At 31.7% G+C, this 16,746-nt stretch overlaps 1 protein-coding gene across 1 annotated transcript in view; it reads right to left on the reverse strand.

The window, feature by feature from the left end:
- Nucleotides 1–16,746, reverse strand: part of LOC129222515 (uncharacterized) — a 300,099-nt gene that overhangs the window by 191,776 nt on the left and 91,577 nt on the right. Inside the window, exon 2 of the mRNA XM_054857026.1 lies at nucleotides 13,970–14,059. The gene's annotated coding sequence lies outside the window, so the exon portion shown is untranslated. The remainder of the gene's footprint in view (nucleotides 1–13,969; nucleotides 14,060–16,746) is intronic.

Here is a 16,746-nt window from a genome sequence, read left to right on the forward strand (position 1 = left end):
TTGAAATTTAAGAAATTGTGAAAGTCTTCCTAACAAATGGTTTCTGAGATTTTTTTTTTTTTTCGGAATTAAACGTTTCAATGGATTTTTTCAAAAAAAAAAAAAAGATTGAATTTTTTTTTTTAAAGCAGATCATAGAAACATTTCAAAAGTATATATATAGTGCTAATAAGCACAAAACTGCAGACCTCGGCTGGAAATGACTGAGCTGGCGGTGTATTTCATGTATTTCTGCTTTAGCCCTGGCTAATGGGCGGTAATTTGCTGAATAGACTTTAAATGTTTCACGATTTCACTCTGTCCCACATTCCCATACTTGTTAGAATTGGAGCTATTGAAATGATTACTTTTATAGTTTACTCGTAACGGGCTGATTTTAAGGAATTTATGAGGAGAAAGGAGGAACTACATATAATCATTGCAAAATAATATTGGTAGACAAATGTTCGTTTCTGAAAGCAGCTCGGTGTGGATTTAAATTTGAAGCAATCGACTGCTAGTAATTAGTAGACATAATCGAATTTCAAGCTAGCAATAACAATCAATAAATTCAACTTCGTTTCGTATAGCAAAATTTTGTTACCTTTTGAAAAAATATTTTTTCTTATATCAGAAACTAGTTTTCATATAATAGTAAAATGTACTTCACTTTAAAAAAGAAAGACACTTTAATAAATAATAAAATATTGGATATCCATACAAAGACAAACAATTGTTCAAAGCAATTTTTACAACATCGCAAATTTGACACCAGCTGAATAAAAAGAAAACAAAACTACCAAAAGAAATCTTTTTCTTCCATCAAACTGGCAACATGCTCTACCGGCCAACCACGGTTCAGACTTCATTCACTTTCTAAATGGAATTCGTTCAAAACCCCCACCCTCTGCAAATATGGAAGAATGGATAACGCTGACGAATAGAACGTTATATGTCTCACACAAGAATCTTTTTCTGCCTACCTTGCTTTTTTTTTCCTCTTCTCTTATTTCCGACAAGCACGTTCGTTAGGTTTCGAAATTGTATCTCCTTTGTTGGTGGTCACGGGAAATGGAACAGGGTGTGCGAGGGTGTGTTCCCGGAAAGCGTGATTTATCTTGGAAGTCATTTAGTTTCAAGACCACTTTCGAAAGGTTTGGAAATAGAATGAAGAATGAATTTCGATAACTCTAAAAATGCTACATATCTCGGATGCAGTTACGAATTTTAGAATTCTGCAAGATGAGCAGACATGTCGACATGTTATTTTTTGGTTCATAAGAATGTATTTTATATCGGAACATTTGTGTGACATTGACAATATTAATTGATGATGAATTATTCATTGTACATTTCCAAGGTTTACAACTTAATTTGGATTTTTCGAAGTCCAGCGCAGATAACAGACATGTGATCTTCTGATTGTAGAGATGTTGCTGTTAAATTTTCTGAAGTATCTTTTTTTTTTTTTTTTTCAAGATATACTCTGTAAAATCACGCAGTCAAGTGATTACTCGATTTCTTGCGATTTTATACAAAGGTAGCTTTAAAAAGCTTTTATATCTCCTAAAAGTTAGCGATTGTGAGGTTTTTATTCCTTTTTCCACGTTAACCTCTCAGTTGATGTCGAAACTTTTAAATAATCCAGTACCGTAAACGCGCGCTACTTTGGCCCTAGGGTACGTCTTTGACCCAAATGGAGAAAAATATACAAAATTCTCTGTAATATTTCAGGAAACAATTGATTAACCTATTTTGACATAATCCATTAGAGAGCAGCCTCAAGGACTCAGTAATGTATACCAAGCAGCTTGATAGCTCTCCACAAGGAGCAACACTTTATTTTGTGTTCCTTTTGCTAACATGGGTCTTTACGACTACTCAGACTTTTACATGTAGAAGCAGTTCTAAATCAGCTAAGAGCTTTATAATTACCTATTTATGAACACTATTCAGTACTTTATGTAGTAACATAGTTGTACTTCTCATCTCTATTAAGGTTTTTATTTAAAACATTCACAATTACAACATATCTCTTAACATAAAAATAACGACCTTCTTTGGCTCAGCATAACAACTTGAAACAACCCGACAGAGAGATTTGGAAAAGAAAAGAGGAGCTAAAAGTAAAACTCTAACTACCAAACGGCACGAACTTGAGGGTCACGGATTTGGACAAAATTCTAAATATAGTCAATTCCCATTAGGCATGAGCGTAGGTAAAGCGGTTTGACTGCATAGGCCCTAGTTCGGCTTCAACGGGAGTCAGAGGTTGATAATTTGGACCCAGGATGCAACGGAGTTTCCTTTAAAATTACCATTTTTATCCATTTTTCTGCTACTGTACTGCAGTATGAGCCGTTTGCATGCTTACCTTCGAATTAATTATGTTGGAAACTAATTTTTAATAAGAGGCTCTCAAATTTAAATTGGTAAATACTTTCAATTTCAAAAATTTGAATGCCAAAATAACATAGTTACAGGATATTTATCGTTTGCAAATGAAACTAATTATTTTTGTTTTATATTAATGGTGTGCTGCTAAAAAGTATTATCGTTTGCTGATAAAAACATTTACTTTAACTGGATATTTATCGTCTGCTATCAAAGATATCCCACATTGATAAGCAAAAATGGGAGAGGATTCTGATTCAGACGAGGGGGCTCTGATTTATTGCACATGGCACACACACAAAAGAGAAAAAAAATACAAGAGCGTTTCGACTTTTCAAATAACTTAGATAGTGCCCATAAATAAATACGTGTTCTCCCTTATACTCAATTTACTAACAGAATGTGCCAAAGGTGTTGAGAAATCGAACATAGTGTCGAAGTCTGAAATTCCAATGGAAACGCCATTGCATTTCTAGGGCCAAACTAGCAACTTTGGGCCCTCGTTGCAGCCAAACCAGGGTCTATGCAGTCAAACCGCTTTACCTGCGCTCATACCTAGTGGGAATGGACCTATAGCTAGAATTTTGTCAAAATCCGTGACCCTCAAGGTCGTACCGTTTGGTCGTAAGTAGGAAAACCCCAAGAAAAAATCTGGAATCAATAGTTACGGATTAAGAGAGTAATAACAGATTCAAATCCTCAGGCCTCAGTTACATGGCTTTAATGATGGAAGAGGAAGAGGAACTAAAAGTTGCAGAGAAGGTTTAAAAAACATCCTTTGTTTTAAAAGAATGGTATTATCTTAGTAAAATTATTCAACCTCCAAAATTGATAAAAAGATGACTTCACCGTCAGTAATTTCTGAGACAATAACTAGGTATGCACACACATTAAAAAAAAAATAATAATTTTCCTTAAAACAAATATGTGTGACTAGGAACGTGCACAGAAATTTTGGGCCTGTCACAAATGACTTTTCCGGGCCCCCTCCATATTGTTTGCCCTTATATTTCACGTATAGTTTTAAAGAAATTGGGCCTCCTTCAGGCTCGAAGCCGGGCCAATAGGTGTCTCTTCTCCCCCCCCCCTGTCCACGCCTCTATGTGTGACTCAAACTTCTCGTAAAATGTATTTTTGTATCCAAAAAATAGTTTTTTTCCTATGAACACACGTATTTTTTTTAGCTCTAGTAAGTTCTACAATGATTTTAAATGGAGTGAACCACTTTGGGCCAAAGTAACCCAAACGTAAGGGTAACATTGGCCCAAATTACAAACAACTAAAAGGGGTAATAATGCTTTGAAACAAAGTGATCGTGTTCAAAACTTAAAGGTGCGTACAAAAGGTTTCCACAGCTTGAAAATAGGAACAATTAAAAAACTATTGGGAAAAGTTCCAAAATGTGGGCCAAAGTATCCTGCATTTACGGTAGTCTAACTGCAAGATATCTTGACTCGTTGACATTGAATACCATCAGTAGTAAGTTTCAAAATTATTCAATAGATCGGAATTTGCGGACGAGTCTTTAGTTGAAAACAAATTTATTGGAAGGTAATGCAATCCTCAATTATTTCTTTTTATTTATAAAATAAGAAATTTTAAACTATGGACATTCTTACTAAAATAAATAAATAAAAATTTAACTGCAAAGTGTGTAATGAATTCAATCTCAACGATGAATTAATTTGTGTAAGAAACCCAAGACTCTCTGAAATTTGTAATATGTTTATACTTACAGCTAAAATATTTGCTGTTTCTACCTTCTGTTTCAGCATGAGAGCTGTATAATTTCTATTTAGTTTGATATGCACATCATCTATTATGTTAGTTATGCAATAAACATGGAAGTTCTGATTTTCTGAAAAATCAGGACGTGCTGAGAACGAAAAAAAAAAGAAAGAACCCTTATCAAAAGTAAATTCTGGCCTCGGCTTTGAAACGTTTATGATTATTTCCTTTCGAATTCAAGCATCGAATTCCACTCATAAATAAGCCGATATGTGTTTCATAAAACTGTGACTACCATAAAATAACATAACTTCTTTTACATCAGTTTGAGAGTAAAATGCAAGAATAAATCGAGAGTGTCTGAAAAGTAATTAAAATTCAATAATTCACTTGATGTGTGAAAGAAATTATAAAAGTGCATAAAAGCAGTTTCCGGCAATTTTACGAAAAAGTAACTGTATGAATAAATTTTTGAGAAAATATCTTTTTTGTCGTGCTGATGTTTTTTTAAGAGCCAATTGCAGATTTCAAGACAGACTAATTTCAAAATGTCTTCGCTTTTGAACTGATTTTAAACATTTAAATTAATCTTTCACCCTTTAACAGACTTTGAAATTAACCAATGAATTTTTTCTACATTTGAAAACACATTTTTTTTTAAATATTTTTTTAACAGTGTTCTGCAAAATTGACGGACAGTTTTACCAATTACTGCAAATTTAGAAACATTTCTCAAATTTTCCTAAAATACTTAATTTCAGAGTTCAAAAAATTTAAAAAAATCTCACTTAAAGTTCAAAAGGTTACGACTAAAATTTGTTATTAGTTTAGATTAAAATAATGGTTTGTTTTCTGCCTGCATATTTCTTAGTAACATAATGAATCATCAAATGAAAATAACAAAAACATTTAGAAATGAATAAATACTACGTGTAAAAAAGTAACCATAAAAGACAACGGGCGCTATAAACATCAAAATAACTTCTTGCAATATTTGTGCTTTGATTACGTTGTTGTTTTAACGTTTACAGAAACGTTATCGTAACGCTTTAAACAGCGGTTTCAACTACACGAAAATAAACGGAGATATCTAACACCCCAATTTGACTACTTCAAGTATCCCATGGTAAAAAGAATAAAACAAATCAGAGAAGAACCAGCATTTGATCTCAGTTTAAAAACTGTTCCCAGAATCGCTGATACTGTGGATTTCGGAAGCAGAAAACAAGGTCAAATGGTTGCCATGGTGATATCATGCCTATCGATTCAAGATTAGAATTAAGCACCTATTTTCTACAGTGGAATTTTCTTCCCCAAATCCCGTTTAGGTTAGTTAAAAGGGACTAAATAGTTTTTAAGAGGAAATGGGGAGGTTTTCTCTGAGGTTTTTATAGCCACTTGAGTGTCTTAAAATGCTGGAAAGTCGATATCTATTTGTCCAGCGAAGACACATTAGACTCTCGAGATAATACAGTAATCTTTCTCAGGTTCTAAGAGCATAGAACTTTCTTCGAGTTCAGAAAAATAATTCCACTGCACTGATAACTGAAGGAAGTGTATTGGAAGAAAATTATACTGGAAATAGTTTTCAAGAAAATAAGTTGACGTAAAAAAGAAAGAAAAGTTTCATTTCTGATGAATTTTCATTTTTTTTTTTAAATACAGTTAAGCTATGATTGGCAATATTCAACACTGAATAGGAGTTTTAGAATTTTGTAGGAAAGAAATTAATAAGAACGTAAGTACTACTTGAATTCCTTAATGACATGCAAAAAAGCTGTGAAATTAAAATAGAAACTCACAATTTATACATTCGAGTTGAGGAAAAATTATTATTTTTTAAAATTATTTTTATTTATTTATTTATTTATTTTTATTTTATTTTATTATTATTTTTTGTCTCCGAAATGATACAAGGGTTCTGGGTTGTAAAGAATTTCAATGTACTAAAAATTGGTTCAATAAAACAGTTAATATCTTCTTAATGACATTAATGAAATAATGGTAATCAAATATTGGTAGCTATTCTAAATTGGGAAAAAATTTGGAAAGGGAAGTATCTAAAGTACTAAACCTTACTTTAGCTTCCGGGTATCACAAACGCTGTGAAATTAAAATAGATTTCTTGAATAAAAATTATTAGACATAAAAGTTTAAGAAATATTACTTTTTAAGATAGCAGATTTCCTGAGTTTCTTGGACAAATGTATTGCATAGATTATTAGAGAAATTGAACATTAGATATTTTAAGGGCAATAAAAAAGAAGTAAAATTCTTCAAAATGTCATTTTACATGAAAACAAAGTCCTTTTTCTGAGCGTATTTAATCTTTTTAACATCAATCAAAACCCCTGCTAAGTTTCTAAACCATGAAGAGAAAATTAGTATGCATAGTTGCTCTTTCGCTGTACAAATATACATATACCCCTTTAAGGATTTAAGCAAATTTGACATAAAATTCAGTCGTATTTCGGAAGGAAATATTTATAAGGGACAACATAAGGGAAATATTTTTAAGGGAAGGAAATATTTATAAGGGTTTCAAACATTCGAATTAACTTGTTATGCTATTCAATTTCAAGATTGTTTCTTATGTTTTTTTGACACTAAGAAATCAAAGAAATAATTTAATCATCTTCAATTTATCATTTTAGAGTCGAGACAAATGTGTCAAACGAAATTTGTTTGAAAATCTTGTAATGAACAGAGCAGAAGTAGTTGGGGTTAATACTTTCTTTAAAGACAAGATTAAAACAAACGTTAAACATATCAGAAAAAATTAAAACAGGTAGAAATCGTTTAATCATTGGAAATCTTACATCAGTTTAGAGCTCAGACAAATGAGTGAAATAAAATTTATTTAAAAATTGTGTGAAAAATAAAACATTGGTTATCGCAGCTAAATACAATCTGGTGGGAGAAGATCAAAACGAGACTTTTTTTTTAAGATTAAGTTAAGCTTTACAGCTTTATTAAGATTTTAGAAAGACTTGAATCCAAAAGATTGTTTACTGTATTTTTGACTTAAGAACAAGAACGTGATATAAATTTCAATTTTGATTTTTATTTTAAATTCTCGTTTAAGGGAATTAATACAAAGCTGTTTTAATCGAGCTTTACACATTTACATGACCTTCGAAATACTCTTTCAACTGAACTACAGCTTTTAAAATTTTAAATGTACGTTTGATGTTGATGAAGTGTAGAAGACTTGTGTACTTAAGTATTGTTCTTACGAGGCTTAAGATAAAGCATTTATTGAAAGAATGAGTAAGAACATTGAGATAGGATTTAATGTTGCCAGGCTATAAGAAACAACTCTTGCATGTACTGAACTCTTGGGCAAATCTTTAAGGGGTGATAGTACACATCAGGACAAAAAGTATAATGGCAAAAATAAGGGTCCCAAACGTCTTCTGAAGGAGATAGGCGCCATTAAAGTTTGAGTCCAAAATTTCAAATGATCATAAAACACGAAAAAATAGGTCGATTCGTTTTTGTGGTTTTCACTAAAATTATTCTTTTTATCAGTATTTTCTTGAAAATAAATTTTGAAGATGTAGTTTAAAAAATGTTGATAGAGGGTGCTTTAGATTTTGGAGTAACGAACAACTATCTTTTATTGCTATTTTTGAATCTCATTAGATTTTTTTCTAATGCTTGGACTTAAACTTAACATTCCAGCTCCAAATCAGAATCATTGGGCGTGATTAAGTCGCGCAAGCTGAACTTTGTTTAGAAGTTAAAACACACTTTGTCACAAAGAAAAAAAAAACATTAACCCAGAAAGAAACGAGCGATCTTTAAGAAACTTAAAATAGATGTGGCCTATGATAAAATAAGGAAATGATTACAAATTCAGAACAAAAGATAGTTTTATTAAGAAATTATGACACAACAAAGGTTGTAAAACCGTTAGGTTGCAAAACCGTTAGGTTGCAAAACCGTTAGTTGTAGTCTCCTCTAACAGCTATACAAGACAAAACACGGCGTGGTATGGAGTTAAATAAGTTACCTATGACCCCTGGGACTAAATCGGGAATCATCGTTGAAGATAACATGCCTCCTGTCTGTCACAACCCAGCTAATGGAAGATGTTAAACGACATGGAACTAATGTTAGCGACCTTGTTGATACGGTAGTGGCCACTCTTATGATGTGCGATCTTCGCGCTCATTTCTGTTTCTAGAATACCTTAACCGACTGCAATGGGGTGATTCATTTACTGTTACCTACACTAAAAGCTGCTACCAGATTGCTCCAACCGAGGTGGTGGCAGATACGCGCGTACAACCAACTTGCTTCTCTGAGACCTACTGTATGTCCCTTTAAAAAGTCCAACAATTGTTCGTATACCTTAAACCTCGTCCTAGTCACAATACAACTCGACAGTTTCGTTTGACGTGCCCTTTGACACAAGCTCTCAAACTTTAATCGTACCTTTCTGCGCATCTTGTATGCGCATAGCGCGCTTACCCTTTCGTCACAGGCGACGAAATTCAAGTAATCTCTTGCCAAACTACATTCCTGCCGAGTTTGTCGGTTGCAGCTCAATTTATTCCTGATGCATACATTTTTTTGTGAACAATGTGTATTTCATTTTTTGAAGTTTTCGCTTTTTAATCACTCCCAAAAATTCAGATTTTGTGCTCAAAAATTAAATTTAAGTCCAAGCATAAGAAAACATTCAATGAGATTAAAAAATAGCGGTAAAAAATTGTTGTTCGTTACTCCAAAGCCTAAAGCGCCCTCTATCGGCATTTTTTAAACTACAACTTCAAAATTTATTTTCCAAAAAATACTGATAAAAATTATAATTTTAGCGAAAGCCGCAAACGAATCGACCAACTTTTCCGTTTATTATGATCATTTGAAATTTGGGACCCTAAACTTTAATGGTGCTTATCTCCTTTGGAAGACGTTTCGGACCCTTATTTTTGCCATTATATTGTTTGTCTAGATGTGTACTATCCTCCGTTAATGTTTTGCCCTAGAGTTCTGAAGCATCCTGTATAATTTGTATACAAAAAGTTTCATGGGAAAAAAATGAATGAAATATACTTAAAGTCTATTGCTTGTACTATTGGTATGGAACAAGCTGTAAAGTAAGTATAGATGGGTTAATGAAAACCATGTAAGGCTCTCGAGATAATAAATCAATCAAAAATCTTTCTTTATAGTTTTGAAGAAAAAAGAAAGGTAAAAAAGTCTGAGTAAGATATTCATGAATATCTATTCAAATTTCATGATTGAATTCAAAATAACATGAAATATATAGAGGTTCTTGGCAATGATGGATATTAGACAAATGATGCAATTAGAATTTCTCAAATTCCAATTTAAAAGAGTGGGAGGGGGAATCTAAAACATTGATAGTTATTATAATAATCAATGGCAAAGTTTTAAAAGGGGGAGAGAAAGAGAGAGATTTTTTCTAAGAGATTCGAATTTCTAAAAGGTTGAACAAAATGCTGCTGAGCTAATTGGACGAACTATTAGACCTCGAAAAAGAGATTGAGAAAAAAGAATAAGATAGTTGAAGATACTTAATCTTCTTAATGAGAAGATAAGCTCTTAAGTTAAAATGGATTCGTTGAGTAAACATATATTAAACACTAGAAAAAATAATTTTAAAATTTCTAGAGGGCAGAGTTTTCCTAGGAGTTCTTCCTCTCGAAGGAGGAGAAAAAAGGATTTTTTTTTTCATGAGATACCTTTGAGTTTCTTGAGCATACGAGGAAATAGTCTGATAAGCTAATCTTTGCTTTTGAAAGAAATAATATGCTAGACTTTTGAAGTAATGAATTGTTTTTAGATTTTTATTCAAATTAGTGGGATGAGTTGGGTGCTCGATCACAGTTGAGAGAAGAAAAGAGATAAATAAATATTGGGAGACATTTTAATTCTTCTCCCTATTCCATAAATGAAAGAGCTACAATATACATTTTTTCATTTGGACCTATCTTAACGGGCGGTATAAAATTTTAGTTTGAACAGTGACTTCATTACAGATGAGTGCACGCACAATCATAATTAAAAGAATTGTGTGTTTATTATTCTGTACGGAATGATGATACCCCAAAAAAATAAAATAGCAAATAATTTCTGTGTTTCTGGAATGAAATACTCTATCCTACATTTTCAATATTAAAGCATAGTGTTACTTTTTATGTGGTTTTTTCTGGCTCTCATTATTTAAGAAATAGTTACCTAATAGTAATAACAAATAATATTTTCACTCATCAAATATTAAACACTTGAGATACCGACTCAAATTTATGGAATTAGGTATTAAGCGAGTTAAATTATTCCAATTTTTCAAGCATGAAAGGTAGTTTATTTGTAGCCAGTATTATTGTGCATTAGAAAACATTTTGACAGTAAATGTGATACTTTCGAAATTCTGAATAACTTCATTATAATCTTTAAAATACGACATTGATAAATGTTTATGAAAAAATGATTAAAAGGATTATTTATAGGCATGAAAACACAACATAATTAAAGAACAATTAAAGAAATTTAGTTCAGGGTGGCGACAGGAACTGTGAAAAAAAAGTTCCCTGACTTTTCCCTGATTTCCCTGATTAAGTTCACCAAATTTCCCTGATTTACATTACCAATGATAATGGTTTCCTTTCTTTGCTCTACTTGAAATCCATTGGATGTATGTTTGTATAAAATGCAGTATTTTAAACGTTTTAAGTTGTGTAAAGTTGTTGAACTAAATCTATATTTTTAAAAAATGCTACTTTTTTAATAAAACGGTTAAAAAAAACATATCAAGTCAATTTTTTTGGAAAAAGAACCCCTACAAAACAGTATATAATTTTTTTTTACATGGAAAGATTATAGAAAATTAAAAAAAAAAAAATAAATAAAAAAAAAACCTTTACTTCCAGAAACCACTTAGCATAAGAATTTTAAGAAACCATTAAAATCACTCTTAAAAACATATGTGTTTTATGATAGAACTAAAAAGTAATTGAAATTATTTTGAACTAAATTTTCAAACAGTATAATAATTGTTGTAAGAATAGTGAAAAAATAGAAGTGATGTAGTTATTCTTATATAACTAATTGACATATTTATGTAAAATAGATGAAACCATTTGACATCCATTCATAGGGAGCATTTCTCTAAGAACATAAGTTTTAATGAAGGAATACAGCATTTTGACAATAAAAAAATAAAGATATTTACTTAAGTACACCAGTTCACTACTTAAGCACACACTCTATTTCAAATGATTTCAGTATGTAACGAAAAAAAAAGTTTAGATAGCTTTTGTAACAAACAACTTTGAAATGAAAGAAAAAAAAAAAAAAAAAAAAACAGAAAGCAATTAGTTAATTTTAAAATATATAAAAGAAGAATACAACTTGGTTATAAAATAAAAGAATCATTTAAGTCTGAAGAAAAGAAAACCTTTAAAATCTGCTTTAACAACAAATAGTATAACGGCAAAGAGAAAAGGTTTTTTTTTTAAATGAAAGTTCGATTTTAGCAATTAAATTAAAAATGCGTAGAAGTAATAACTTTTAAGCATTTATCAGTATTAATTCAAAAACCAAAGATTTCTTCTTGAAATCGTGATTACAGTAAGCTAATTACTTCGAGACAATGGAATAAAGGCAAAGGAGCTAAGGCATTAATGATGGTTTCCTCTTTGCCTGTATGGTTGTTTATTTTAAGTAGCATTGAAAGCGTGAAAGGAAATTTCAAGCGAAGTAAAATAAATAACCTAACAGACACAGAAGCAATCTTACAAAGTTCATCCTGTGGTTAATAAGTAAGATTCAATACTTTGACGTTAAGGAAAAAAGATGCACAAATATGCGGCAGTGTATAATTGCACCTCATTAATTTTACTTTTTTTTTTTTTTGAACAGATAATTGGCGGAAAATGCATAGGAAATTAGAGTACTTAATTTTGTAAAGCAAATAAAAAAAATATATATATTTTTTTTTTCTTCATAAAATCAATTTTCCCTGATTTTTTGCTATTTTTTCGAAATTCCCTGATATTTCCCTGATCTCCCTGATCTGTCGCCACCCTGTAGTTTCTATGTCGCAAGAATCAAAATTTAGTTTAACTATGCAGTAAGATGATTTACAGGAGAAAAACTACATTATTTACAAAATTTAGTTTTTATATGGAAAGTTGATTTATAGGTGATGAAAAAATATTATTTACCAAATTTAGTTTTTAGGTAGTAAAAATCCCATTGTCTGATTTGCATTAACTCAGAAATTTTAAATCTATAATTGTCTACCAAGACTACGCACAGGGTGCACACTAAGACGCACTCCTGTTCATGGCCGAAGAAAAAGAAAATCCGACTTGCACAATACGTAACGAACGCTAACTTTTTACAGACTCTTGACTTTTTAAGTGTTTTTAAGTTTATAGACATTATTTAATGTGTTATTGTCTTTTAGAAAATATCGAATTCAGACCTGTACAAACGTACAAATTGCAAGTCGATAACCACACTGATAAAAAAGCACAGATAGTCATGGATAGGACATGTTCTCAGAATGCAGGCAATAGACCCTACAGGAACTTCTCTCACTTGGATCCCTGATGGCAAGAGGAAGCGCGGGCGTCCAAAACTAACCTGGCGTCAGATGGCCATACAAGAAAGAAATGCCTTTGGTTGGCCAAGCTGGGGGAGTGCCAGGGAGGCGGCATTAAACCGGTTGGGATGGAATGCCACGCTAGCGGACTCATGCGCCACTAGGCGTTAAGAGAATCAAGTCAAGTGTCTTTTAGATTTTTATTTTTAGATATTTTTGTGCATTTTTAGATATTGCTGTTTTACTGTTCCATGCCCATGGGTTTGTAAATTTACATTAGAGATACAAAAAAAAATAATAACAATAATTATTGCCAATTATTAATCAAGAGAAAACAATAGTTTATCGGGAGGTAGCCTTATATTTTGCTACTCATGAACAGAAAAATATTTTTACGTCAATATACATTGTTTAAGTTTACGAAGACAACACTTTCCGATCCTTAACGATTTCCTCAAAATAAACTACGGCCATTAGGAAAAGCTTTTAGGTTTCCGTCAAAATAGCTTACAGCCATTAGGAAACGCTTTTGGTTGTTATACCACTTTTGAACGAATTTGAAATGGAAAGTGCATTTTAGAGGGTGAAGAATTAGCAAATTAAAAATCGTTATCTGTGAACACTTTCCTTATTCTTCTTCTTATGTTTCTGAATAGCAGTTAAAAGTGCATTTTTTTCAGTGAGCTCATTAAAATCCTTTGTAAGATTGTGTATGGAATCTTTTGTTTTGAATAGATGGCGCCGTATTACGCTTTTAGAGCTGAAATTAGAATAAATAACGCTTTTGAATGTTTCCTATATTTCACATAAGAGAGGAAATCTATTTCCAGTTTTTCAGTTTGATACACTCTGTGGCAACTTAAGTCACAGGATAAAGGATAATCCCTACGCAGGAAATTTGAAGGGCATCTTCTCTATCCGAAGGGGAATTCTAATCAGAATAAACGGACACTGCGGATAGTTAAGAAGCGTTTGTGTTGGCTCGGATCAAATAAGGATCCGAATGGAATTATAGAAATTAAACCCAATATTTGTAAATAGTAGTATAGTATGTAATAGTAGTGTTGTGAGTAGTAGTATGCAATAGCAGTGTTGTGAGTAGTGGTATGCAATAGCAGTGTTGTGATTGTAAATAAATGAAATTGGTCGAAATCATTGGACGTGTAGGAAAACACGCAACAAGTCGTAACATGAGTGTTGCGACACACTCATTTATTGCGTATAATAAAGAGCGTATAATAACTGAAGACTTAAATCCTTTACATAATTTGCAATTACAGTTCTTACCTTTGCGATGGTTGAATCCAACTTTATTTTGAAATTTTCATGAATATTATGGCGGCGAACAAATGCTCATTGTAGAAAGGATTGAACCTCCTATGAAAAACAACAGAATGAAAATCAGAAACCACACTAAAGTAATATCTTTTAAAAATTAGAAATTACATTAAGCTATTGTTTACACATTGTAAATTTTATGAAGTATTTTTCAGTGTAAGAACTTTTACATTTCGTGCATTTGCGTAACCCATGCCAAGATACATTATTAAAAAATACGCAAAAAATTTGTAACACATTGAATTTAATAAAAGTAAAACGATTTCCGTGTTACTAAACTTTGTGATGCTTGCGAACGGTATGCTAATCAAACGTGAATGGGGTGGTTTCTTTCAGTCAAAAGTACTACTTTTAGTCATTAAAATGGATAGAATGAGCAAAAAAAATACACGGACCCAGAAAATACTTTCATTTTCTCAACAGTTTTTTTTAAATTCATTTTTTAAAATGTCCGATTTTTCAAACAAGGCGTGATCTTTATGACGTCACAAATGATGCAATTTGGCGCATCTTTCTACTACGTTTCCACGTTATGATAATCGAGAAGCGAAGTAAAATTGCGCTCTACGCTTGCTATCAAACATATCGTTGCCAATACACGTGAGTAAAGATGCGAATTAAATATTTTGTTCTGTGAATGGCAACATTGAATGGCATTTCATCATTTGTGATGTCATACGAAAGAAGTATAAACAATGAAAGCGCAACGATTTAAGTAATTTTTTAAAAATATTAAACTTAAACAAATTATTTAAAAATGGTCAGATCCTATGTTTTTAAGCATTCTCTTTCAGAAAAAAAAATACTTTTAAAATTTTCGAAACGACCCCATTCTTGTTCATATAATTTGTAGTTCTCAGATTATGGTTTATGCTAGATATACCAAGGTTTTTTCTTTTTTTTCCAAGCCATAAAATTACTCCTTGACATTTTTTAAACGAGTGAAGTTCTTCTTGAATGGGTGGAATATGCAAAAAATAGTGGAGGTCTAAAAGTGATTAATTCTATTAAGAAAACTAATATTTTAATGACTTAATGGAAGATGACAGGAAAACATTTTGACATTTGAATGACATTTTGTATTTAAGAATATTCTCATGTAAAATATTTTAAAACATTTAACTTTTTCCTCCCTATTTTACACAACGGGGTAGTTTCGAAAATTTTAAAAGTATTTTTTTCTGAAAGAACATGCTTAAAAACATTAGATTTGACCATTTTTTAAATAAGTTGACAAAGTTTAGTCTTTTTTAACAATTATTTTAATCGGTGCGCAAATTCAATTTAATTTTTTTTGCACATGACATCACAAGTGATTAAATACGATTCACTAATGCTATTAGCGCAGAACACAATATTTAATTCGCTTCTTTACTCATATTTAGTAATATGCAACGCTATGGTTGATAGCAAGTGTGGAGCGCAATATTTAATTCGCTTCTGTTTTATCATAACCTGGAAACGCGGTTGACAGCAAGCGTCAACATTAGGAGCGCTGGTGGAAAACGCGTCAAAGTACATCAATTGTGACGTCATAAAGACCACGCCTTAATTAAAAATTTGACACTTTAAAAAATGAATTAAAAATTAAGTGTTGGGAAAATAAAAGTATTTTCTGGTTCCATGTTATTTTTTTGCTCATTCTATCAACTTCAGTAAATAAAAGTAGTACTTTTTACTGAAGGAAACAATCTCATTGTAAGTGTTTATTCAAAACGTGAAAATACGCTTGCCTAAAATTTTGAGATATGTTTCTGAGTTTCAATGCGTGAAATACCTCTGAGGAGGAAGAGTGCCAAAATAATCATCTTGTCAGTTTGGTGCCCCCCCCCCCCCATTAAAAATATAAAAATTGTACTACTCCGATCGATTCCGGCCCGTTCACCTAGTGTCCGATATGTCCTTTCATTGGCTTTGCGAGGAGAATATCTATGGGTAGTAAACCTTTCGTTAACGTCACTGAAACAGACATTAATGCGATCAGATTATAATAAAATTAAAATAAATTATATTATAATGATTTACATATATTTAAAAGATCAGTAATTATTTGTTTGCAAAATTTATTTATTGCTATTAACGACGGGATAGCATAACATTGTTTTTACAGAAAAAATATTTAAAACATATAGTTTTTACTTCCTTTTACAAAAAAGGAAGTATTGTATTCGCGAAAAAAATTTCACTCAAAAATCGATCTTAATTTCCATTTTACTCACCCCCGAATGACTATTGAACTTTTTTTTTTCTTTCGACTCGACCACACGTGGATAAGTGTCTAAGAACATACAGACACGCGAAATATCCACAATGATGATTCCCGAGTAAATTACAACGGATATTCTCGTGACGTCTGTATGTACGTATGTATGTATGTGCGTATGTATGTCGCATAATTCAAAAACGGTAAGTATTAGAAAGTTGAAATTTTGGTACGTAGACTCCTAGTGGGGTCTAGTTGTGCATCTTCTCTTTTGGTTGCATTCGGATGTTCCAAACGGGATCTTTTACACCTTTTTGGGGGAAAATCATTGTTAATTTCGATGTAAACTCAAGTGGTGTTATAATTTGGCGTACACTTGGCGATCTTTTTGGTCGCCAAGTTTAGTCGCGACAAATTTGGCGATTTTTTTTTTAAATTTGTTTTAATTTGGCCAGAGTTGGTGATATTTAGAGAGTAAACTATTGAATCACATTAAAATTGCCAATAATGGGGAAATGACATA

This window comes from Uloborus diversus, chromosome 5 (genome assembly GCF_026930045.1).
Source record: "Uloborus diversus isolate 005 chromosome 5, Udiv.v.3.1, whole genome shotgun sequence".
Taxonomy (NCBI): domain Eukaryota; kingdom Metazoa; phylum Arthropoda; class Arachnida; order Araneae; family Uloboridae; genus Uloborus; species Uloborus diversus.